The sequence below is a fragment of the Taeniopygia guttata genome, chromosome 3 (genome assembly GCF_048771995.1).
Source record: "Taeniopygia guttata chromosome 3, bTaeGut7.mat, whole genome shotgun sequence".
Taxonomy (NCBI): Eukaryota; Metazoa; Chordata; class Aves; order Passeriformes; family Estrildidae; genus Taeniopygia; species Taeniopygia guttata.
This window is the reverse complement of record NC_133027.1, coordinates 100,149,040-100,174,169: the sequence shown is the minus strand read 5'-3', so window position 1 is coordinate 100,174,169 and position 25,130 is coordinate 100,149,040. Positions and strand designations below refer to the sequence as shown.

Below are 25,130 nucleotides of genomic sequence, written 5' to 3'. Positions count from 1 at the left end.
TCAGCACAGGAAGGTGAAAAAAGCTAGCTCATTCCCATTGAGATGGCTTCCAAATATACAAAATCATTTCTAATCTGCTTGAGAATGTATTTTAAATTCCATTTTAATAAGTGCTAAGTGCATGCAAACAGAAATAATTAAGATGATCAGTCTGCAAGGAGGAAAGCACATAAAAAGAACATGAGTACTTCAAAGGGTTAAGTAATCATAGTAGTAGCTATTAATTACATCATAATTATTAATTATAATGTAAGAGACCTCTGGGTGTTCTTTTGCAAGGAACTTAAAATAACTTCCAGGCACTACATTAGGTTAAGCAAGAGGAAGGCATTCCTGAAAGAGCTTTTGAGTAGCAAATCCCACTTTATCAAAAATATTTCTTTCAACAGAATATCATAATTCCAACAACATATTTAACTGTCTCAATAGGATGTATTATGACTAAACCTTAACAAATCTGAAGAGGAAATATTCTGTAATGAAGATTTTAATTATTTGGGTTTCATTCTTCATCTGGATATTTGTTAAACTGGAGATTAAGTGTGTATATTTATAAATGCATAAACTGGCGTTCTGTGTTAAATAATTATATTTAAGGCACAAATATATATAACACTTTAATCTCTAGAGTTTTTCTAGGACAAAAAAAAGGCTTTTTTACCACCACTTCTATTCTCAAATATTCTCAGAGGCAAACACTGTAGTTGCTAGTTGTAGACAGGTAATTAAGAATCAGATTTAAGAACTGTCCAAAAGTCACGCGGAGCCAGTGACAGCATGGAGAGCACAGTCTGGTTCTCCAGGCTGCTTTGCTTTCCAGGTGCAGGAGCTGAGGCTGAAATGATTGTGTGGTTTGGGTGATGCCATGGTGATGTCATGGGTGAGGTGCTGGTGCCGCCACGCCGCGCTGGCACTGTGCGGTCACCGGCGCACCAAGGACAGCCGGGCGAGCTTCGCACTTTGCGCTGCGGGGGCACAGGGCAGGGGCAGGGGCAGGCTGCTTCTCACAGACACCACACTAAAACAGATTTTACACGGAGAATGCATGATTAAGGCACGCTGCCTGCCACTTACACAGCTCTTAAATCTCTTTTGAACTCTTTTGCTTGGTGAATGTCCTTACTAATGTGGCCTAGCTGTGTCACTTTTGTGTAGTCTTCTGTGTGCCACAGCCTTTAAACTCCTGGAGTTTAATTGCTTTTTGGAGGCCCAATTCTGTAACTGATGGGATATAAGCAAAGTTATGCTTCCTAAAATCTTTTTTCTACCCTATGCTGCTTCTTTGTCTGCATTGGAAAGTGTCTCACCAGTGAGTTGTGTATTTATTCTTTTTAAATGACCAAAAAAAACCAAATAATTTTGAAAAGTATGGAAGAGAAAAATAACTCCACTAATAGCATGGGGCTTATATTCCACATTTAAACACTGCCAAGCAGTGAAGCAATTCTGTACATTTTATTTAACTGAATTTTAGCATGTTTGACGCCACTGGGAAGCTTGCGTCATAGCTTAAAGAAATGAGCAGCTTATCTGCTTGGACCCAAAAGTGATCCTCAAAATATACAAGCTCTACACAGGTGGAGTTGCATCACAAGTGTTTTCTCCACTTCATGAAATAAAGAAAAAAAGAATGGGAAATTAACACTTTTACATATTCGTCTGCAACTCTAGCTTTTTGTCTCATGAAGTCACAAAACCACACAACATGCTTACATCACTGCCAAAATCCAAAAACTATAAATAGGTCTATAACCTTTTGCTTCAAATTGGAATATGGGATTCTTTTGAAGACAGAAAAGAAAATGGAAAATTTATTACTCAAAAATAAACAATGTCCCTTCTATACAAGCATTGTAGTACATATGTTCAACAGTAACCAAAATGTGATGTCAGAAAAGAAAATAACCCAGAGAATTATGATTTTTGGGTGAGGATATAAACAGCAGGAACAGACAAGCGTTTAAAAATAAAGAGCCTATTATATTCAAATGAAACCAAGAATGAGGAGAAAAAAAAAAATAAGCTACAAAAATATATCTGTCAGTAAAGCTGTTTTGAGACTGAATGTTTCCCCCATGAGATTCTCAGGAAAGACCAGGCACCCTCCAGGTTTAAAGCTTTCATCCCTGGGCTCTGAGCTATATTGGTTTCCTGTATAAAAGGAATCGAGACAGAAGAAAACATTTGACCGACTGCCCCAGCAATCGTACAATGTTTTATACTTCGTGGAGCACTGCCTAACACAACAAACCCAGTATTGTTACAGAGGACTCAAAAAGTCCAACCAATTATGTCCCTTCATGGCTACGGCAACACTCGCCTTTGATCACCAGTTCTAACTACCAGCACTAAAGCAAACACAAATCTGCAGACAGCATCAATAGACTTTGCAGTGGGAGTGAACACAGATTCTCTGTGCCCAGTTGGATATTCCCCCCCTTTCCCTAAATCACCATTAACATTATCTGCTGGTTGTCTACTTGTCTGACGTGCAGACTCAAAGCAAGTGAAGAGTAGCTTTACTTACTTTTTTTTAAGCCAGGTGCATGACATCAAGCAGATTTTTTTTTTTTAAGAAGTACACTTCAGCAGAATTCTCTAACCACGGTAAAATTCAGTGTCCTAATTACCTGGAATTCATCTGTGCTTTTATTAAACTCTGTTTTTACGCACACAAAGATGTAATACATGTATTCATGATCAAAGAGTTTATACAAATACTATTCTTTCCACTTCACACTGTTTACTGTATGGACTCTTTCCTCAAGATTTTCCTGCTAAACACAAGCTAAGCAACTCCTGATTTTCTGGTGATTTGTGCTATTACTTTGCTATGATCTCACAGCACAGGATTTAATCTGTGTAAAGGTCTGGGTTGAGTGGGTGCCAGGTATTGCTCACTCAACACTGTAACTTGGGCTTTTTATTTCCACAGTGCACAAGTTCAACACAACAGACCTCCCATACCAAGAAGCACATAGTCTTTTCAGCTCAAAGGCACAGCTTCAGCATAAAAAACACAGTAGTTTTTTTGCAGAACAGACACATTAAAGGCACAGATCTGAATAAAAAATCAGGAAAGGCAGTCTGGTCCAGCAGTTAAGCCAATAGCCTGGAACAAGCCTATGTCACAGTCTGTGCTGCTGGTGGCACCACACAGAATCACACTGGCCTCAAGCCCTGGAAATATGCTGGGCCTGAATGCCCTTGAAATCACTTAGAGTCAGGCAAAGAACTTTTGAGGGTTTGGGCCTCATTTCCTTTATGCTGCAATAACTGCCTGTATACTGAAAGATAATAACATTTCTGTCTCTCACCAAGTCCACTGGGCACCCCCTGCAAGAGGGACACCCAGCACACCTGCCCAGGCCATGTGCTGTACTGCTTCACAGAGACATGAAAGCAAATATTAGCTTTCACATCAGCCCCATGCTGCACTTCTAGCAGTAAAAGCATGGCATTGCAATCCCACAGACCCCTGAAGAATTAAATAAAATCCAATTCTGTCATCCTTATGTCTGTCATCAGATATTTCTTAGTGACTGGTAGATGCTAACTGTAGGCTCAATGCCTACTGCCTGCTTTGTCTGGCACATGATTCAGCTCCTGCCACTGCATAAAGTGTTCAATTTATTTAACTCCAACTCCCTAACTAACTCTCTTCCCTTCCAGCTCTGCTGGTTTAAACACCTCGCAGACACCTCGCAGTGCCTTTCACTTGGGAGAAGCCCTGCATCCATGGTTGGCTGGCAAGAACTTTCTCATGTGTAAATAAAAGAAAGACAATGATTTTTGAACCATGTTTCCCAGAAATTAGGGATCTAATAAAAATTTTACACATTCTCTTCAGGTAAAACTTTACATATTATTATCTAAAGCTGTAATAATAATGCCAATCCAAAATTTAGGGTGGGAGAATCTGGAGGAAAAGAAGGTAGTTCTTACTTGCAGTACAATAAAACATGACTTGGATTCAGTTTCCAGCTTACTATAAACTTCACATATGTTCTCACCACCTCTTCCCAGTACCCTTGTTCATTTTGCACATGATCCAGACGACATAGCAACTTTTCTCTCATCATTCGTCTGCCTTATCTATTCAAAATATAATCTGGAGAATAACAGATTTCTTTTGCTTTGATGATCTACAGCCCTTAACACAAGAACTTTGTGAAAAACATTACTGCAGTACAGCTACAGCTTTTTTGCTTTAGTAGTACTACTTACATCTGGATGAAGAGGTAATGCATGCCAAATAAGTAGTAAAAGCCAAAACAATGCGTGTTAGCCAAAAACTCTACTCAAGACTTATAATTTACAATCTGTTAAACTCGTGCCTTTATGATTTTGAAAAATAGTCTGCATAACTTCTAAGCAAAACCCCACAAGAAAAGAAGAAAATAAGCATCAAGGAGAGAAAAATCAAAGAAACATCAGGCAGAGAATGAAGACTACATAGAAATTATAAACAAGCCCTTATGTAGAAATAGAGTAGGTAAAATACAGTATTTACAGCAAGTAATGGTGGATTTAAATAATTACTGCCCTATAATAAATTGGGAACACAGTAGATGTGTGAGGGAGACACAAGGTGAAGTTGCATCTAATATGGTGATTCATCCTTACTCAGAAAATCTGGTTGCTACTATACTAGTTGATGTCAGGCTGCATTTTATTCAAACCAATAAAATCTTTTGTGTGGTCTCTTGACCCCCACTAATTGTCTAATTTACATTTAAGACAATAATGTTGCTTAGTAATTTTAAAAGGAAGTGTTCCCACCCTGGAGTGTTATCCCTGCATCTCTTGTGAAGAAACTTTAAACTGGTGAATGCTGCAAGTGAATGGGAGTTCCCTGCATCCCAGTTTGTAATTATCTCTCTTAATTGGTAAGGCTTTACATACTAATTCTATCTGGCATGCTCAGAGAAGGCAAAATCTGGAGTTATTCTGATTTACCCCATCCTGTGGAGGTTAGAGGAAAAGTAAAATTCTCTCCTAAGCAGGCTGAAAGGATGCAGGATGCAGTCCAAGGACATGTGCAGACTTAACACCTTTTAAGGACCTTGCATTTAAAATAGTAAACCCATCTTGACAATCTGGTTGTCAAATGTCAGTACAGAACTCAAAGAGAGGCTCAGAGAGCTGTGCAGCCTCTTAGCCCCAAACCTTACTGTCCTAGAGGCAGGAGCTGCAGGGGTTGAGAGAAAAGCTATTACGCCTTAAGAAATTATTCTGTCTTTTCTACACTAATAAGCAAAAGTGGTGGAAAATGCTAAGTGATCTTTTTCTGCTGGGGCATGAGTAGAGAACTTAGGCAGCTAAACACAGACACAGAACTGGAATCAGTAGGTTAGTTTCTCAACATTGCATTTTCACTCCTGTCACTAAAGACCGTTTGTGTTGAGTTTAAGTTTTGTATGTAATGCTATTATTCAAACAGGCTGTGAGAGAACACTAGTGCTTTCTTGCTAAATATAAAGCAGGTATAAAAACAACTGAGAATGAGGTAGACCCCACTAGATATCATGTTTGGTGAGTATTACCCCACTGATAGGCAGTCCACCAGCTGAGGCCACTTCCATCTGCAGTCTCTGTGTGTGCACATACAAGCTGAAAGTAGACACTGTTTCAGACCAGAGGGTTCATCAGGAATTACCAGTATCACTGGTTGACATAATTCTGTTAAAAGACTCCTGTTTTGCTACCCATTTTCCCTGTGTGCAAAGCCACAGCACAGTCCAGCACCACATTCCTTACACAAGTGTGACTTTGTGGAGGGATGTGTATAAATAAAAGTGGATTGGATCTGCAGATCTGAGCTGATCAGGAAAGAAAAAAAACATTTTGCTGCTGGATATTTTTGTGTGTGGAGATGTTAAACCTGGATCATTTCAGCATAGACCCACAAACAGCTGCATTAGCACAACAGAGCAGCAAAAAACTGGCAGCAGAAACAGGCGTGAGCAGCAGGGGTAGGAAACAGGAATTCCTTAGTTTGTCTTGTGTCAAATTCAATTTATGTACCATCTAATTACATCTTTAGATTTTCCAAATGGGGGAAGGAAACAATCCCTAGTTCTTAAGACAAGATCTGATGTAAATTATTTTATACTGCTTGTATTTACACAAGAAACAAGACATAATGCATTCACTTTTGAGTTCTGTTCCGAATTGAACTAAAGGAATTGTTCCCTAAATGATTGCTGGGATCCAACTGATCACAATTGATTAAATCATCTCAAAATTGCCAATTCCTCAAATGTTTCCAGTTTTTCCCCTCAAATGACACTGTGTTCATCCAGCAGTAAACAGCACTAACACACCTGCAGCTGATGCAGTGTGACCCTCAACAGATGACACACTGAGATGTGTGACCATGATCCTCACAAAGAAGGCAGCTGTAAACCCCTTTAAAGCTTGTAGTGCACTCATTTTGCTTTTATATGGTACAGCAATAAAGGATCAACAGTAATGGTTAAAAAGAATACCAGCCCCTGCTGCTCTCCCCTTCTCCACCCAATGTTGCTGCCCGGTCTACATATCTCTGTCTTCAACTGCAGTTCACAGCCCAGGATAATACCAAACTAAGCAGTGGCAAGGTTGAAGTGCCAGGCACTAGGCAGTGGTGGCAGAAAACCTGACAGATACTCACATTCATTCATTCATTCACACTTCTACCACAGAACAATGTTTCAGCAAGCGGGAAATGGCCAATGACAGATAAATCCAACCAGAACTGAAGCTACGTGTAGAGAAATACTGCCTTCCATTTGTAGAAAATAACTAAGAACACACCTCAACTCCCAGAAGTACTAAGAGCTGATCATAGCATGGAAGTGCCTTTTATAAGGCACCATACAGTTCCCATCTCTATAGCTGCAGCTTTTCAGCAACTAACAGCCCAGATCATAAAAGACGGGGTCACATCTCACTTAAAATAATTGCAATAAATCTCAGCTTACCCTGGCTGACATTGTTATGAACACCACAGGGAAGATAAATAAGAAGAAACTATTCTCTTTATCTCAGATAAAAGAAATAAAGAACATTTGGTGAATTTTTAGGAGAATGCAATTGACACAACATTTGGTAAGATAACACCTCACTGCAGTGGCTTGTCACAGAGGCATTCAAGACAAGACTGGCAGATCAGATGAACTTCTGTAGGGTAAATCCCTTGCTAACTATTATGATCTGGAGAAGACCTACAATGCAGCAGAACAGTTTCCATTAACTGTGCAGGTGTATCTCACAGAGCAGCACTATACATGGAATATTTCCTTCATCGTTTTCAAAACTACTACCCTTTTGCACAGAACACAGGGCAAGAGAGGTGAGAGGGAATTCTCATCAGGAACAGTGTGATCTTTTGAGTGAAGCACATTTACATTGCCATTGGTGGTGCTTGTCACATCTACAGAGACTGCAAACACCATGTGATTTTCCTCCAGTGTGCACACAGAGCTAAGCACAGCATGGCTGCAATCACAACTGAAAGTTCCTGATATTGCTGCAGGAAAAACATGGTAATATTAATAATTAGTGACTTAGATAAAGATCACATTTATAAATTACCTATCAAAATCACTGAGATCACATGCAGTATAATTGCTTTAAACACATAGCTAGAGCTCTCCTCTTTCTCTAGGATAGGTGTTTCCACTCTCTCCCACGGGCCAGCACTAACACTAGTTATGTGACCTCCTGGGGAGCAGGCTCACACAGCTCACTCCTCCTTTTTCAAGTTACTTTTAGGCCAGATCAGCTCCCTGACACCGTGCAGCAGAGTCACTTCAGGATCGTAGCAAAAGAAGTGGTAATCATGTATGAGAGCAGGTGAGAGGGAGGGCAAGGATGAGACTGACACACAACCTGACCTGGAGCACATCCCAAATCTTGGCTAAAAGAGAAGGCTGTGGGCACCACGAACATGAGGGGTTTTCTAAGTCACAGAACTGCACAATCCTGGCCACAGTGACTGCCATCCTGACCTCCTCTGCGAAGATTCAGGGAAGTCTCCGTCCGTAAGGTTGTGGGGAGATGAGCACATCAGCGTCCCACCTGGACACATCCTCGGCAGACTGAGGCATTTATAAAGACAACAGCAACTGCCAAAAATCAACTGCTCTGCATAGGATTCCTCCTTCCAAACATCAAACAGGGACACTAAGTTTGGCCCCTAAAACTTAGATGTAGTTGAGTGTTCTCTGACAACCCCATCATTTCAAATGCTGCTTCTTCACATGAGTGATGCGACTGTGGGGTCTGGGGGCAGCAGCCAGCTGGAAGTACCTGCTGTGTGCTGTTCAGAGGTTCATGTTGTGTACCCAGCTGATCAGCAGGACACCGAGGGAAAATTATTTCTCCCAGACATCTTCAGCAATTCATATTACTGCCAAGTGTACTCCAGGCTCAAAATACAACTGTCTAGTCTGCAAAGCCTTCCCATGGCCTTAGGACACCAGTCACCAAAAAGAAAATTGGATATGATTTTACCAATAGGCTTCTCTTGCTGAGAGAAACTTAATTTTCTACATATACATAAATAATTTGGTTCTCAAAATGCACCTTCTAGCAAAAATAGCTGTCAAGTAGACAGCAATGAAAAGCTGTAAGTAACACAAAGCTATGATTTACATTCACCAAAACAGTTGGAACTACTTAAGGATAGGCTCCAGCACAAGGAATTCTTCCTTCAAACAGAACTGAACCCAAGAAACACCTCAAGCGGTGAGAAAAATTTGCCCAAAATGTTGCCAGAACATCCCTATGATCAAAACAAGAGGGAATGATTAAGTATCTCAGGACAAAAGGCTCATGTCTTTGCCCCAGGTAGCCTGTCCAAGCAGTCCCCCCAGAACGTGCAGCAGAAAGCACAAGGTTCTGCAGGCACCCTCTGGAGATGCCGAGGTCGGAGGTCGACAGCAAAGGCTGGCAATGGCTTTCGCCAGGGCACTTCTTGAACTATCCACCCACATAACTTTAACCTAGCTTTCTATTTAAACTGATTTACATTTGTTTCACTTGCTAATGAACCTACCAAAAGAGGATTGTAGACCCTAGGAGGATTCCCCAAGTGTCTTGGTCTCAGGCCTTTTTCTGACTGCAGGGGGAGAAAGCACAGGGTTTGGCCATCACTTGCATTTCAACAGCTATGGATCACACAGTTTCATATCACAGAAACTGTTCCAAATACTTAAAATATTCACCCTCAAACCACTCAAGTTAAATTTTTCTCATGAAAAAAAAATATTTAAAATAAAAGGCATGTTTCTTCAAACCAAAACACTGTCAGATCAGACACTGGCACAAGTTCAGACCTAACGTTTGTGAGGCTAGATCAAAGCAGAACCCCAGAACTAAAAGGCAAGGAATGAACAGGTCTGAATCTCTACACTGTGGGTTTTTTGGTGGGTTTTTGGTTTTTTTTGGTTTTTTTTTTTTTTTTTTTTTTTTTGAAAACCAATGTTGTTTCTACCGTGTACATTATTTAAAAGTAATGGGTAAGGCATTTCCCAATGTAACAGGAAGGTGCAGGAGTGCAGCACGCCCAGGAATCACATTCAAGCAGAACAGACCACCGAGGTGGGAGGCAACAAGAAAGGTACAGATGGGAGTAGTGTAAAGTGAATGCTGAGAGCTGGAGGGAAAATTTTCTTCAAGGATTACAATGCCTCAGGACGATTGCTGGGAGCCTCGGGGCGGCCCGTAAGCAAAACCCTGTTTTATTACTTGAAGGATTTGAAGCAAGCTCCCTCTTCTATGTCCCTGCAGACTGTGCCCACCACTCACTCTGCACTTCTTCCCTCTGGCACCCCTGTGTGTAACACCAGCACAGTGCTGTGAAATGCAGCACAGGGACAGAGCTTGCAGAGACCTGCTCAGGCATTTTAAATCACAGTTCTGTCTGAAGCTGCTCAGAGCAGATTAAAAATGCAGTTGTAAAAACACCTGGGGTAAAATCCCAGCCCTGTCACATTAACAGCTCCCATGTTCAAAAGCTTGCTGGAGCTTTACACAAAGAGAGGATCATGCACACAGTTTTTTATACAGAGAAATAGGGAAATTTATTTCAGCGTATGGCCCCCACATCACTGGTCTCTGTGCTAAACCGTGAACAAATAACATCCAGAAAAACATCAGGGGATTGAGACACTCAGGTCAACAAGTTGGCCTCCACCAGAACAGGGGGACTAGGGGAAAGATTGACAACTGGGACCCCGTTGACACTCAGTTGTCAGCTTCACATTATCGCTTTTAATATCATTTGAACACTGTTCTGCTGCCAAAAATGTGTGGAAATTTCAGAGACTGAGGGCCTTGCAGCAAGGTCAAACTCATGCACAAAGTCAAACGTGATGCTGAGCACTCAGAATTACAGCCCACTGGCATGGGGCAGCCTGCCAGCCACTCACAAGGTCAGGGACTCTCACCCCAGTGGGACCTGTGGGAGTTCTCAGGATCAACTTCTCTGAAGACAACACAGTCAAACAACATACTGAACTATCACTCCACCATGGTCCTACTCATTTCAAGAATTTATTTCTTGGATCAGAAGAAGTGAAGAAAGTTCTTTTAATCTGTGAGGAATGTGAGGGGGGAAAAAAATCTTGATTTGTCCTTTTTCTTTTTCTTGTACACATTTGCAATTTGCTTGCCTCCTGTAGAAATCCAAGGGTGACAGCCTAGAGAGCATATAGACCCAGAGGAAGGTGATTCCAAAATGCTCTTTATTTAGTTTGCCTGAGCTCAGACAAAAGAGCAGCAAAGGAGAACAGATTATTTTGGCATCTGGGAAGAGGTGCAAAGAAACCCTGAAGAGTCCCCAATGAGGCTGTCATTATAAAGACCTATCAAACAATGCTGAAGAAATACTTCATGGCACTTGGAAAAGAATATCAGCATACATTATGCATTTTATTGCAAACCTTGGTTAAGCAAATATGCCAGATTCAACAGTCCCGTTGGGGTCTGTGTTCAGATTTTGTGGATACTTCCAATTCAATACAGATTTAACCAATTCCCAGCTTCAAGATATGCCAATCTTTTAGGAGATCTTAAATGTGGAGGTTGGGTGGCCTATGCCTGTGTAACTCAGCTAGACCTGTCATCACCTCCTTTGCAAAAATACAAACAAACCACATGTTTGCAGCACACTTGCCTTAACCTACAATGTCACCAATCGAGGATGAAAGCATGCCAGATATTTCCATCCAGCTGCTAAATCAGAACCATTTTGCTTATAGAAAATCTGCCAACTAAAAAAATAACTTAATTCCAGGTGGTTAGTGGTGGGCTGGGTGGACCAACAGGGCATCAGTACTCCTGTCCACACAAAAGCATCATGTTTTAGCCAAGAACATTTCGAAAAGAAAAACCCTGGATGACATACAAGGAACACCTACTTTCTGTGCATGATCCACTAAATGTATTTCTCCAGCTGATCTGAATTATATCTTGCATTTGTAGATTTATTTCAAAGGGCATTTATGAGTAAAAGAAGAAAAAACCATTTATGAGTAAAAGAAGAATAAGAATCTTCAGTAGTTCTCCTGTGAATAAGGGCTGTTGTTTTTATCAACATAAGGAGAAATCACTGTGCTAACACCAATAATGTGTGAAAGCGAAAAGCCAGCTCTGGAAAGAGCAGAACTCTTGCTAAAAAAAATGACAAATTTTGTAAATGTGACTAAACTGGGGCAAGGCCCAAGGTTTCCTAAAGCCACAGCAGTATCTGAGGAAATACTTAAATCCTGAATGTATCAAGGACAACACTACAGTGTCTGGCTTTTTGTGATGTCTCTACCCTACACACTTCAGCTATACCAATAAAAGGTACAACTCAGTTGAAAGAGTATTAAAGATGGGCTGGGTTTATCAAAATGAATAAAAATGCATGTTTATTTTCTGAAGTTTAAGGGCTATCCCTTGAAGTATAACTAGTGCAAAAATGCACAGCTCGTTCCTTCTCTGATACAGCCTCGGCAGAGAGAGCTTTGTGTGATGTTCTGTTTTAGCAGGAATGCTGCTAGTTGGTTGACTGGTGACCCCACCTGATATGTGATATGTGTGATATCCTTAAGTGCCATTTCACAGCCTTCAGTGGCAAGTTACTACCAGTAAGCCTGGTTCAACCAGCTAGGTCTAACTCCAGCCCAAAGACTGCCCCATCAGTCCTGCAGCACCATACCAGAGCCTTTCTGAGGAAAGGTGGAGTGCTGCACCAGTCTCTGCAGCCAACCCAGGACTGAAGCACTTTCACCTCTTCTGCCAAAGACCACACCATTGCAAATGAAGCACAGAGGTGATGGGAAGCCTGTCAATAACACCAAATGCAAGCTGAGAAGGGGTGAACGTGGTTTCCCACTCACATTGGAATTTGCACAGTTTGCTCTCTCCAGAATTTTACTATTTTAACAATGGTCTGACCTTACATTATGAGCAACAAAAACCTTACATGTACAGAGCAATATGTTCATTCTCTGTTAGCTTTAGCTACACATACCAAACAAAAGATGACAACAAAAAAAAAGGCTTCCAAGTTGAGGATGAAATGACAACTGGAAAACACATGAGAGTAAAAATCTTGTTTCTAACCTTCCTCTTTTAGTAAAGAAAAATCTTAACTCATACTACTTATTACTCCTGATTGTTCAGACTCACTCAGCCTGTGAACACACTATGAAATGAAAACTTTCTTCTTCATACTTTCAATGAATTAGAACATAATACTCTGCCCAAATTCTTGGGTCACCTTCTGACATAAACGTCTCAGCCCTGACCTCTAGAACAACACAACTTAAAAGAATTTGGCTAGATGATATGAAAGAGAGCTTCCAAAATGTTTGTGACATGAACCTTAATAAAGCTGTGATAAAAATGGTTTTCAGAACCAAAATAAATGCTAGGCCTGGAATACTCTGAAAACTCAGGAAATTTCTAAGGAAATTAGTCTGTGATTAACACACTTTCATCATATTCTACAGAAATAGTGTTTCTTCTTTGGGAAGACAGTGCCTTTATAATGATTATTGGGAGACTGAATATATATCTGATATACATATATATCTATATATCTGATATACATCTCCCTTCATCTTGAGTACTTATTTCACACACACACACACTCCTCCCACCAGTAAGTTCTGAAACAACCTTTACTTTTACATTCTGGGAATGACTTGCGGTAGCATTTTCACCCATGTGGCCAACATCTATCATGTGTGCTTTGCTCTGTCTCTGAATTAATTTGGGAGTCCTGTGTGTGCACTGGGATTTCTTGCTTCAGCACACATGCTGCTGGCTGTTTATGATAATGACAGGCAACGTGCAGGTTCTGCTGAAAGGAATTCCTGTTTCATGGTCCCATACTAAGAGCCCCCCGGGGAAGTTACATGTCAGAGTTGAGTCACTCTCACAGTTCATCACTGCCAAAAGTAGCACGTCCCATGCTCCAGACCTGCCCTTTCTTCTCTCTATCTCAGCCATGCTAACACACCCTTTCTCTTGCACCAAACTAATGTTCATTAGAGCCTTCACTGAGCTGATTCAGTTCATTAACCCAGGAGCAAACAATTGAACTTTTTTGTCACTTTAGTTTTCTTCCAGGCCAGCGGGTTGAATCTGTTTCACACAGGGCCTGACCAGTCCTAGACAGGCTGCTGGCCAGGTGCAGGGGAGAGGAGAGCAGAATAGGGCCCTGGATAGCCCAGCATGAAAGATGATCAGCTGTTACATGTTGTTGTTTTACCTTCAGCAGTCTGACCCTGATGGAAGGAGGTTTCTTTGCAGGCAAAGAGTGAAACAGATGCAACCCTTCTCCTTGAGCTTTCAGCAATATGCCATGAACCCTCAGCCCAGTAAGGAAAAGCCCTGACAACCAACAGGAACACTCTGAATCTTATCTAATTCAGATTTTCCAAGGCAAAAAGTGAGTTTGATGCATTCATTACAGTTGCTGCTGGTGGAGAAATACATGCTACAGCTTTCTGTGCTTGCCCATGGCTAACAGTTTTAAGTTGTGTGTACTGAGTGGGCATTGCGTGTACTGAGTCACCACCTGCAACCAGGTGGGGGTTTTTGGAAAAAAAAACCAAACCCAAAAGAGCTCTGCACAGAGTGAGTGATAAAGGAGATACTGGAAAGGCACAAAATTTGTCACATTCTTCATCCTAAAGGCCTTCCTTTTTCTGTCCTTCTTGCAGATCACCTGTCCATCCCTGACTACTCCTGCTCCTTGCCAGCATTTCATACAACTTCCTCCTATTTGCATGCATCCTCATGCACAGAGACCCTATCTAGTTGCCTTTATACAGCTCCTGCAGCCTGTTCCTTTTATAAGGCCTCTAAGACCATTTCTCTACCATGCACAAGAAATCAACTACTAATTAATAGCCAGAAAGCAAAACTCTTACATGTTTATATTTGCATACGAATATGTATCAAATACATATATACTTAAGTATCTGTAGTATATTTAATACTACTCTTTTCCCTATCCCTCTATTCTTTGAATGGCAGCGCAGCAAAATTCCACTGGAGCTTAATTTCTGTGACGTGGAAAATGTAATTTTAAGGTGCAATGCTCACTGGAGGTTTGCTTAGCTCTGTTCGGTTTCTTCACACAAAAAATAACACACATGACTGAACCTGACTGTGTGAGCTGACACCCCCTGCCAACCATGAAAACGTTTTTTTTACTTTTCCTTAACAATACCTAGGAGGGAAAGGTTCCTTCTCCACAGCTGTTTCTTGACAACCTCCAGTACGCTACAATGACTGACAGACCTTTCAGTAGAGGAGGTTGGACGTTTATTCATCATGAATTGATCCAAGCCTTTGATAACCTGATAAAAGGATGCAGTTGACTGCTTCGGTAAAGAGTCAGGATTTCAAAGACTGTAAAACAGTGGATATCTTAAGTACTTAACCCATTTTATCAAAAGCAGAGTTAGTCTTCATAACTCATTTGCTCAATGATACTCATCTACATATTAGCCTTACACACACAGTCTGACCTCTGATACATGTCAGCTTTCAGTTTGATTTTTGGCTTTACTTCATACTGTGTTTTGCATCCCAAACGCATTGCTTGTAACTTCCCAGCCAAAGTGAGCAAGTTCAATTCATAAAGCTTGTGCAAGCAGCTCACTCATAACCTTCTGCCACCACCACAACATCCACGATACCATCAGTACTGGCTAGAGTTAACATCTACAACAGAAACTTCTCCAAAAGCCACTCTTGCTACCTTTCAGCTCTTCAATGAATTGAAGCACTGCTGCTGTGCAGTAAAAACCCTTGCAGCTCTGAAAATTATACAGGAGGAAAGCAGACAGGTCCCTTTAGGTTGTAAAAGAGGTTATGGTTTCCTTCCAATAACAGTTCCTGTACCCTTTGATATTCTATCCACTTTATCATTTCCCTCAGTTTCACGGAACAGCAGCTGTCATAATAGAGCTCATCTTCTGCCCTGCCTGTCACTGCATGGAAGGACATCGGTGAGGACAGAGAAAACACTTGTAGGGAATCTTCATCTTGCCTTGGCTATGAGGCAAAGATGAGTCACTGCCTGACCCAGGAGTCAGGGGTCACCCCCTCTGGGGAGTCACCGCCTTGTTCAGTCCACTCTCAGCTAATCTCCCGTGAGTGGCTCTCGCCAAAAGATTTCTTTATCCTCTTGACTGAAAAAAAAATAACAACAGAGTTAACAAGACCAGTAAAAATCTATGACTCAGGCAAATCCTCAAGGATCAAGTGGGGAGTGGGAGGGAACATAAACTAATCCGAAAGTCCAAAATGTCTTTTGCCAAAGCCTTTTAAAAAACAAAAACTTCACTAGGGTCTCCTCGTTAGTGGCGATTACAGGGGAGGCATTTCTTTCTTTCTTTCTTAACTAAAAATCTCTTCTCAACAACACAAACAAGGGTGCCCATTGACGTGGTGCAGTGCTTTCTAATCCATCTGAGCAGCTGGCTTTGTATGTCTTTTATACATACTGATGGAGGAAAAAGAAAGGCTTCTTGGGGAGAAGAGCTTCTGTCTCTTCAGTGAAAATACTTGCTTTACTTCTGGATGGCCAGCACTGTCCCTGGGGAATGGATACAATTCTTTTTCTTTTATAGAAACATTTTACTATGTATTTTACAGTATATAGTTTTGAATATCAGCAGTGACTCACAAAAGTTATAAGGGATAATTTTCTTCTTTGTTCCCCAAGAGAAAATTACAAACATCTCAGACACTGCCACTAATTTTCAAATCTGCAAACAACAGCCCAGGTTTCCTGGGGTTAAAATAAAAGTACAAGAGATGTCATTAAATTTCAGCAGATGCCTTGCAAATGAACAGGAGAACAACCCAGGGCAGCACATACACAAAAGCAAGCAAAAGCTTCCTATGTACAGAAGGGCCTGGATATACCTGTAAATTGTCTGCAATACCAGCTCACGGTGCTCATTTCCTTAGTCTCTTTAAGGGGTCCAGTGTGGGAGAGATAAACCCTCAGCTGCTGTCACAGCTTTCAGTGGTTCCTCGCTTGCACCAGCACCATTGCAACAGCTCAGAGTTGCAGGAAGAAAGCATTTTCCTTCATTCCATATCCCTGCCATGTGGCCCCTTGTTCTCCCAAGGGCACCATGTCCAGCACTCACTTTTCCTTTCACAGAGCAAATAACAGCCAAAAAAACAAGCAATCAGTCAAAAAAAAAAAAAAACCACAAAAAAAAAAAAAACCACCAAAAAAAACCACCCAAAAAGAAGAGCTCTCATTACTACAACAGGTGAGAATGAACACTGATAAGGCACAATCCTCATCACAGTCTAGAACTTCCTCATGAGGGCAAGAGGAGGGACAGGCACTGATCTCCTCTCTGTGGTGACCAGTGACAGGAACCAAGGGGATGGCCTGAAGCTGTGCAAGAGGAGGTTTAGGTTGGACATTAGAAAAAGGTTCTTCACCCAGAGGATGGCTGGGCACTAGAACGGGTTCCCCAGGGAAGTGCTCACAACACCAAGCCTGACAGAGTTAAAAAAGTGTTTGGAAAGTGCTCTCAGGCACATGGTGTGATTTTTGGGGTGACTTGTGCAGGGCCAGGAGTTTGACTCAATGATCCTTGTGGACCCCTTCCAACTCAGCATGTTGTGTGATTCCCTTTTTTTAGCGTTATTAATCTCTTTTGGCTCAAGCTGCCTTTCAACACAATGTTGCAGGATTTGTCTTTACCTTCCTACTCCAAGGCCTTAGTCCACAATCACTCTCCTCTCTCAAAGTGGTGTCTCCAGAAAGCACTTTTCTGTTGGCTTTCCTGACCTACTCTCCACACAAGTTCTACCATTTTTATTTTTCAAATGCCAATATACAAACTATACCAACAGTGTTGGACTCAGTATAGTTCTTTTTGCTGAATATTAATCCTTGTGAAAAGCAAAATTACACTTCACTTTCAAAACTTTTATAGGGATTCATATGTTATGAGTTTCCTTAAAGCTAGGGAATATTCACTGAGCCAGAGCTCTGAACAAATTAATATTTGGTATTACCTGAAGTAAATAAATTTGAAATTTTATACTGGGTAATGTAGCTTTTCCTCACATAACATCTACTTCATCTACTCAGTTTGCTTCAGTGAGATGAATTTTTGGTGGACTTCAATTTTCTCTTTCTTTGTATGGATCATATCAAATAACATGGATGTTGTCTCCTTGGTGTCTTGTTTATACTTCATTTTATTTCCCATGCCATATCCTTTTAATCAAAGAAGTTGTCTCTGTTTTGCTTCCCAGATGAGAGCAGAAAATTTTCCAAACCATCATTTCCTTAGCAAAACCGTGGGCCCTAGCTCTAACCTGAGGGGCGCAGGTGTAGGTGCTGTTAGGGGCAGCACCAGGAGGTGCTGTGGCAGTGCAGAGCTCTTAGAGCAGGTGCAAACTGAAGCTTGGAGTCAACAGTTCACTCTTGTGTCAAATGCTGTTAGGATTCACAGCTGTGTTTTGACCAGCTTCCATAACCTCATGCCTACATGAGAGCCCTCCTCAGGCACAGCTTCCACTGAGCCCCCAAGGCAGTGCAAAGCCTTCAGTAGTGCACACTTGGCAAAGCCAATGCAAACGCAGCCTTTATGAGCTCCAAAGATGTGAGTCAGAGCTCACCTCTTTCTGCAGACTCCTTTCCCTCCCTTCACATCAGAAACATTTCCATCAGCCTACTGGTGAGAGACATCTTTGCTCTTCTAAAGCAAAATACAGTTCAGATTTTGTGTTACATCTGTAAGGACTGTTCTGTCCAAACATTAGAAACAACACAGAAAAATTGCTTTGAAAGTTGTTAGCAAAGGAAACTTTATGAGCAATTAAAAATGCATGTGTTACTGGTCTGTGTTTTCAAAGAATGTATGTGCATATCTACCGTGAAATGATAGGGAGGCATGACTGAGAACTAGCATTTAATCCTAGAAACTTTGAAAAATAGTTCAGTCATTGTTTTGATAGTCCAAATCCTTTTCAGAGTTGACAGCTCCGAGGGTAAAGCCACCTAGTCTTGCTTGATGCAGGAATGAAACAACATGGGGAAGCACTGCACAGGACAGCCTGGTGAAAGATACACATCTTCTGGGAGCAGCCTAGCTATTCTTTTCCTCTTATGCCAGTTTCCCTTCAAAGCTGTGAGTAAAGGAAACAAAAAGTTGGATATACTTAAGACTTTTTAAACATAACTATGCTCCTTCATTTTTCATGTCTTTCATTTGCTAGGACTTTGCAATTTGCCTTCAACCTCCCCGCTGTGAAGTCCTCAGTCAAGTCAAACCTGTTTGCCCTTTGTGTGTGTGCGAGTGCCCTTAGACCCAAACTCAGCCAACAGTTTAGAGTAAACAGACCTACCCAGGGAGGAGCTGGAATTTGAACTGCAAATCATGTGTGTCCCAAACAATTACTCCCTCTCCAGGTGAGGGAATGCAGCAACATTTCTGGTGTCTAAGCAAATTTCTCCGCAGCACTTTGCAAGATGGGAGATCGGTCTTTTTTCATCGCAGGCAGGGCAGTGCCTTAGAGAGACTCATCAACAAAAAAACCTGCTTAGCTAATTAGTCTGCTCCTTATGCTTACCTACTGCTGATCTGATGAGCTAATATTTAAAGAACAGTGGGTACATCCCGGAACCACCCTCTTACCTCAGTGATTATGTCTAAATCGTTCTGCTGAGTATCTTGACTTGCATAAGTGATGCATTCTGCTCCTGGTAAATTTGGTTGCTCTAGCTAATGAAGAGTGCCACACTGTGAATTTCCCAAACTGCAGAGCTCCAGATTGACCAAAACTGCGCTGACACAGTGCTCATCCTGTGACTGACCTTTCAAAGAAGATTAAACCTAGGCAAACTATTGAAAAGCCTGAGCAAGCTGAGACCTGGCAACAAAGGCAAACACAAGCACAAAGGAATCACAAAGAGGAAAGAAAAGGGTAGGAATAAATAAGGGAGAGTGATAATCTCTCTCCATCTAAAAGAGCAGAGACCAGACACAGACCTGGGCATGGAGGGGTTTCAGTATGGAGCACCAAGATCTCCTCCCTCTACCTCCTCCTCTCACCACCATTGGTTTTGGGATGGATGCTCAGATCTGGACCTGTGAACTCACCTGCTACATATGCATGTCCTAATTACACTGGATAGTCCACTCATCTCTTGACCACATAATTTAAAATGTAAATGACAGGTCTCGGATAAAGGCTACCTATTTGTGAAAAGAGCATGTCCCATGCAAGACCTGCACATCCTGCTCCTCACAGGAAAACATCTCTCTTCTGCATTGACTTAGAAGATTTCTCTGAAGGCAGGTCAGGGTGGATGGAGGCTGAAAAGGATAAGCTACATAATTGGTGTGGAGGGGTAGCAATTCCAGGCAGTAAACTGGAAGAGAGCTAGCTTCAGAGAGCTCCCTTAAAACTCTAGGTACTAACCATAATTTCATTTTTTCTGACTCTTTTCCCAAAGCCAAAAGATTCAGGTTTGCTATGCAGAGAAACGCAAGATGATAGTACACACAAAATACATAGCCTACATTTGTCATACACATCTGTTATCCTGAAGTCAGAATGATACTTTGACTATCACACAGAAAACATGCACAACCTTCTTTATGTAAAGAGTATGTATAGTGTTACCTAAAACTTTTACTAACTTTGTAAGAAAGGTGGCCATTGGTACTAAAAGAAAAATGAAAAAACGAAGCAACCCGTGAAACTCACAGTGGTTGAGAAATACACTAATGAAGGTGGATGGTGCAACCACCATTTTCCACCCTTGTCATTATGAGGCAGTTCTTATTACATGATCACATACGGCCTAGACTCCTGCCTCATTCACTGCATAATTATAACCAAAAGGAAGGTAAAGGTTTTAACATGAAATGTCGTGGAAGCTTGATGTAGGAGTCACTTAAGCTTTGCTTATAAGACACCTAGTACAGTCTACACAGAAACACAGTCAAAGCTAAAAAGCATGTCTTAAGCACCAAGTATTTTATTTGATGTGACCGGCCTGGTTATATAACAGGGGGCCACCTGGGAGAGGCACAAACTCAGAATCTATATTTGCTTGTTGTTGGCAGGTGCTACGTTGTGTTGTGACCTGTTCCAGCCACACCTATAATCACACAAGGAGCAACAGGTAACTCCTGAGATTGCCTTTTATCTTTAATCGCTTCCTCTTCACACTTCATTCTGCCAACACCTCCTGTCAGGATTATTGCTGTTTATTTCCCATGAATATCTAAGAATATCATTCATCCCAGGAATAAAGGTTTCCATGCAGTGAGGCATGCTTCAGAAGTGGCCTACAGTATTTCCTAAAAGGTTACTTGACTGACTTGTTGGTTGGGAAAGTAAACAGGAAGACCTACATTGTCTGTCATAAAAAGCAACAGTATTAGGCAGGCGGAGATCACTGAAGCAGTTACTCCAGTGTAGTTTTCTAGAAATTAAAGTCTCTTAAGTAGATGAACTCATCTACCAGTGGCACCACTACTATGAGACCGATCTTGAAACTCTTAGTCAAGTTGGCTTGTTTCTTCTTACAAATACTTGGATGAGACACGGTTACAGATTTTAGATAAACTGCATCTGTCAGTTACTACTCAGATGCAAGATTTCTAACAGATGATGGTTTTATTTAGTTTATGATCCTAACTGCACAGTACAACATCTGAGTCATACCACAGCCTCTTAGACTGTATCTCCGTCTCCCACCTACACATAATGATACTTAAATGGTCAGTCTAACTGCTTTCAAGACAGTCCTGAAGAGCCCAGTAATTAACTTCTCTCTCATGAGGCCCTGCAAGTGTCGACAGCAGTAAGTCACCATCACCCATCCCACCACACAACCAACTCAACAAATGGATATCACTGGCCTTCAGGAAATGTTGTTTGACTAACATTTTAAAATACCAGAATATCTTTGGGAGGTCACATGCAAAGTTGTATCAGGGTATTTATAGACCTGAAAACAACACCTTTTTTATTGAAGAGAGAAGTAGTAACAGAGAGAGAGAAATAGGCAAATGAGAGAACACTAAATAAAACCATGAAAAAGTTACCATGAAACAAAGGGGAAAAAGATTGTTTCTTGGACTAGTTAATATTCAGCTGTGGAGCACATTGCCACCAGGATACTGCAAATGTCAGCACTGAAAGGAGTCCAAAAGCAGCTGCACCAAGTCATGTAAGAGATCCATCAAGGGCTATTAAGCTCAAGGATAGCAGCTTCAGCTCCAGAATGCAACACACTACTGAAAACTGGGAGAGTTTCACCATAAGGAGCACCACTAAGTCTGTCCTTCTCTTTTAGCTCATTACTGAGCACTGTCAAAGGCAGGACAGCAGGAAGTAATATTATCATAATGGCCATTAAGCAAAGGTTCCCAAGTAAAGCCTGCCTTTCCACCATTCTTCATACACTTCCTGTCTCCACTGGACCAGACGCAACTGTGATAACCTCAGCCCTGGAGAAGAACTGCCAACAAATAGCGTCAAAATGACAGACACTGGACAGGCTAGGGCCTGCAAGGGTCAGCATTCAGCCCCTGTTCAACATCTCCATCAGCTCCACAGAGTCTGACCACTGAGAATTATTCTACATCATCCATTTCACACACTCTTGCTCTCAATCTCTTTCTCAAGTCACAATTTTGCCTTTGATCAGACTCATCTGCTCCCTAGGATAACAAACGTAACACCTTATCCTCACAGCACTATGGGAAGTTTCCAGTGTTGCTTTTTCCTTTTTCTGTTAAAAATGTCACACTTTATAATCAACATTAATTCAAGTAGTTTTGACTGCTGTGTGGAGCTTCCCCTATTTCTGTTATGCAGTTTCATAACTAAGACTCCTCTGCCTGAGTCAACTTAAAACTACTGAAAATGTCAACTATATCTCAAAATTAATTGCCAGAAATAGTCACATCGCTTTCAGACAAACTTACTTTTGGCAGACATCCCTTGAATGCAAAAACTGCAGAATTTTTAAGAGTCCACCTATCCTTCATTCTCGTTAGTATTCAATAATACTGGTTATTGCATAACTCAATAATCAGTTGCAATTATGCCTTTAAGAGGCTTTCAAAGAGCCATTTCTCTCCTGGTGTGTAAACTCTTCATTTGTGTATAATTTGGCTACATTCTGCCTTATCTCTTGCAAAAATGTACTTAGCATTTACTCTCAATGACTCCACCTTCTTCCACTTTCTGATGGGATTTGCATTCCATTTAGTCAAGAAATAAGGAGAGCTATATGAAGGATCAAAAGAAAGTCCTGTACTGCTGGACAGACCAATTTGTCACAGGCCTCAGGATCTTTCACACACCTCACTATGCAATATATCTTAGTTTGTGCTTGGTACTATTGATTCTCCTACCTATAAATTATAGCACTTCCCCTGTTGCTGAAAAGCCAAGCATGCTCAACTCCTCCTTCTTATGAAAAATGTTAGACAGTAGTCAGGAGGCAACTTCATGGTTTTAGGTAAAACAATATTGATTTTTATGAGTCTAACCACAGGATATAAATAGCACATTGCTTATTTACCCTTAATTTATGGGTGGCACATTAGCATTCTTTTTATCAATATGCCAAGAATGAAAGATAGAAAAAGTTTGCCATATATAGAGCATTCATCTAATTGTGGAGCTGCTGCACACAATTGCTTTGTGCAGAGGAATGAGATGTCAGACTTTGCTAGTGCTTGGAGAAGGAGCAGAAAAATGATAGTCAGCAGCTTTAGAGAAGCATTTCTCATTAATGATCAAATGGTGGTTTTCTGGATTGCTATTGGAGCAAACCACTACCTGCAAACTGAGTAGAGAGAACCAGGATGAATTGGAGTACACCCAATACTTATTCTTTAACAGAATTCAGACATCAACAGACTCTAAACTGGAACATTTTTTCTTAAACTTACCTTTAGGAAGGATCTTATAAAATGGTGGGATCTCAGTCCACAGACAGGATCTCTGTCTAACACATCATTCTGTAAGATATCAATGAAGATTTTTGAAGATTGCAACTAATTTAACCTGTAGGAAAAAATACTGTCAGCAACAATTTTGTCAGCTTTTGCTTGGCTGGTTGGTTCAGTATTTTGGTAGACACGTTTGACTTCCCAATGCGTTCCCTACCTTGTCTCATGCAATAGGAATTTGAAAACCCAGAATGTTTAATGGTTTGTTTGAACTGATGTCACCAAGATATACAAACACCTCTTCAACACAGTGCCCTGAGAACAGAACAAAAATCAAACCTTTCCATGCGAAAACTCACTTCTTTAGATCTTTCTTTCAGGCAGCAGAGTTCTTGTGTTCTCTTCCTGCAATAGGCAGAAGGACACAACCCAACCTAGAGGCAATGTTTCTAAGCATGTTTTCTTTCCTTTTGGATTAATCCTTACAGCAGACTTTTTGTATGCTCTGGAAAATGTATGCTGCTATAACTTTGCAGCCAGCTGCTGCTGGCTGTAGCAGCCCTGTCTGAATCCAGTCCAGTGTAGGTCACCAAGAGTCAATGCTGGAACAAGCACTTCGCTCTTAGAATTGCATCATCACATCAGTTCCCAGCAGAGTATCTTATCACTGATCATCTGGGGACAGAGATTTTTGTTAATTTGCCAGATGGATCTTAGTAAAGCAAGAACTTTCTGGAATACCTGAAGGAGAGAAAAGTTATGTGTGGCCTTCTCTCTCATTTTTTATTTTTTACTGAAAAGTAAAGCAATCACTGTTAGCTTTGCAGAAAGATCCTCAGGGTTAGCCACAAAACCAGAGAACCTCAAGTAAGTAAAGGTCTAAAATAAAACAAAAATTAATAACAAATGCATTGTTTTCTCTTGCTTCTAACACAATACATCCCACTAAGACCCTAAACCAAATACTGCATGCATTTAATTGTGATTATGCTGAACGCAAGATTACCGGAGCCAGAAAATGTCTTGGACTTGGATCAACAATTGTTTTCCATTTTGAAAACTTCACAATGAACATGGCTGGAGACTTGGCTTCCACTCCCTGAATGAAACCCAACATGAGCTCTGGGTCCCGAGAGTCCCAAAACTGAAGTGACTCAGATGCTGCAAAGGTCAGTGCAACCAAGAACCACCACTGAATTTACTATTTTTGCTATCATAATGTCTTTAGCCCTGAGCCAGGACCCCTACTGCATTAAGGAATGTGCAAGTCATCTTGAAAAAGTAGTCCCTGCACCAAAGACCTTACATTACAAGTTTTAGCAGGCTCTATCAACTACACAGAACAAGCAAGGGTGGGAAGAGGGACCTGGTAACCCAAACACAAGTGCATACTGGCACAATAGGCATTAGTCATGGCTCACCACCAACTAATCACAAAAAAAAATATTTTCCAGTAACAGTTCTCACTTTTACCAACAAGAGACCCAACAGAGCTTGTTTTCTTTTTTTTTAACCTCTCTGCACTTTCAGTACAGAATCACCTACAGACAGAAAACCCTTCTCTTTTATGCTAGCACCATGACTTTTTACTGCAGCTTGTGCACTGGGCAGGGGGAGGGTGGTAAACCATGGCAAGCCAATCAATTAGATGCAGACTGACCTTTCTTTTCATAG

At 41.1% G+C, this 25,130-nt stretch overlaps 1 protein-coding gene across 1 annotated transcript in view; it reads right to left on the bottom strand.

Moving 5' to 3' along the window:
* Positions 1-25,130, bottom strand: part of THADA (THADA armadillo repeat containing) — a 506,671-nt gene that overhangs the window by 242,788 nt on the left and 238,753 nt on the right. Inside the window, exon 39 of the mRNA XM_030269014.4 lies at positions 23,457-23,525. The gene's annotated coding sequence lies outside the window, so the exon portion shown is untranslated. The remainder of the gene's footprint in view (positions 1-23,456; positions 23,526-25,130) is intronic.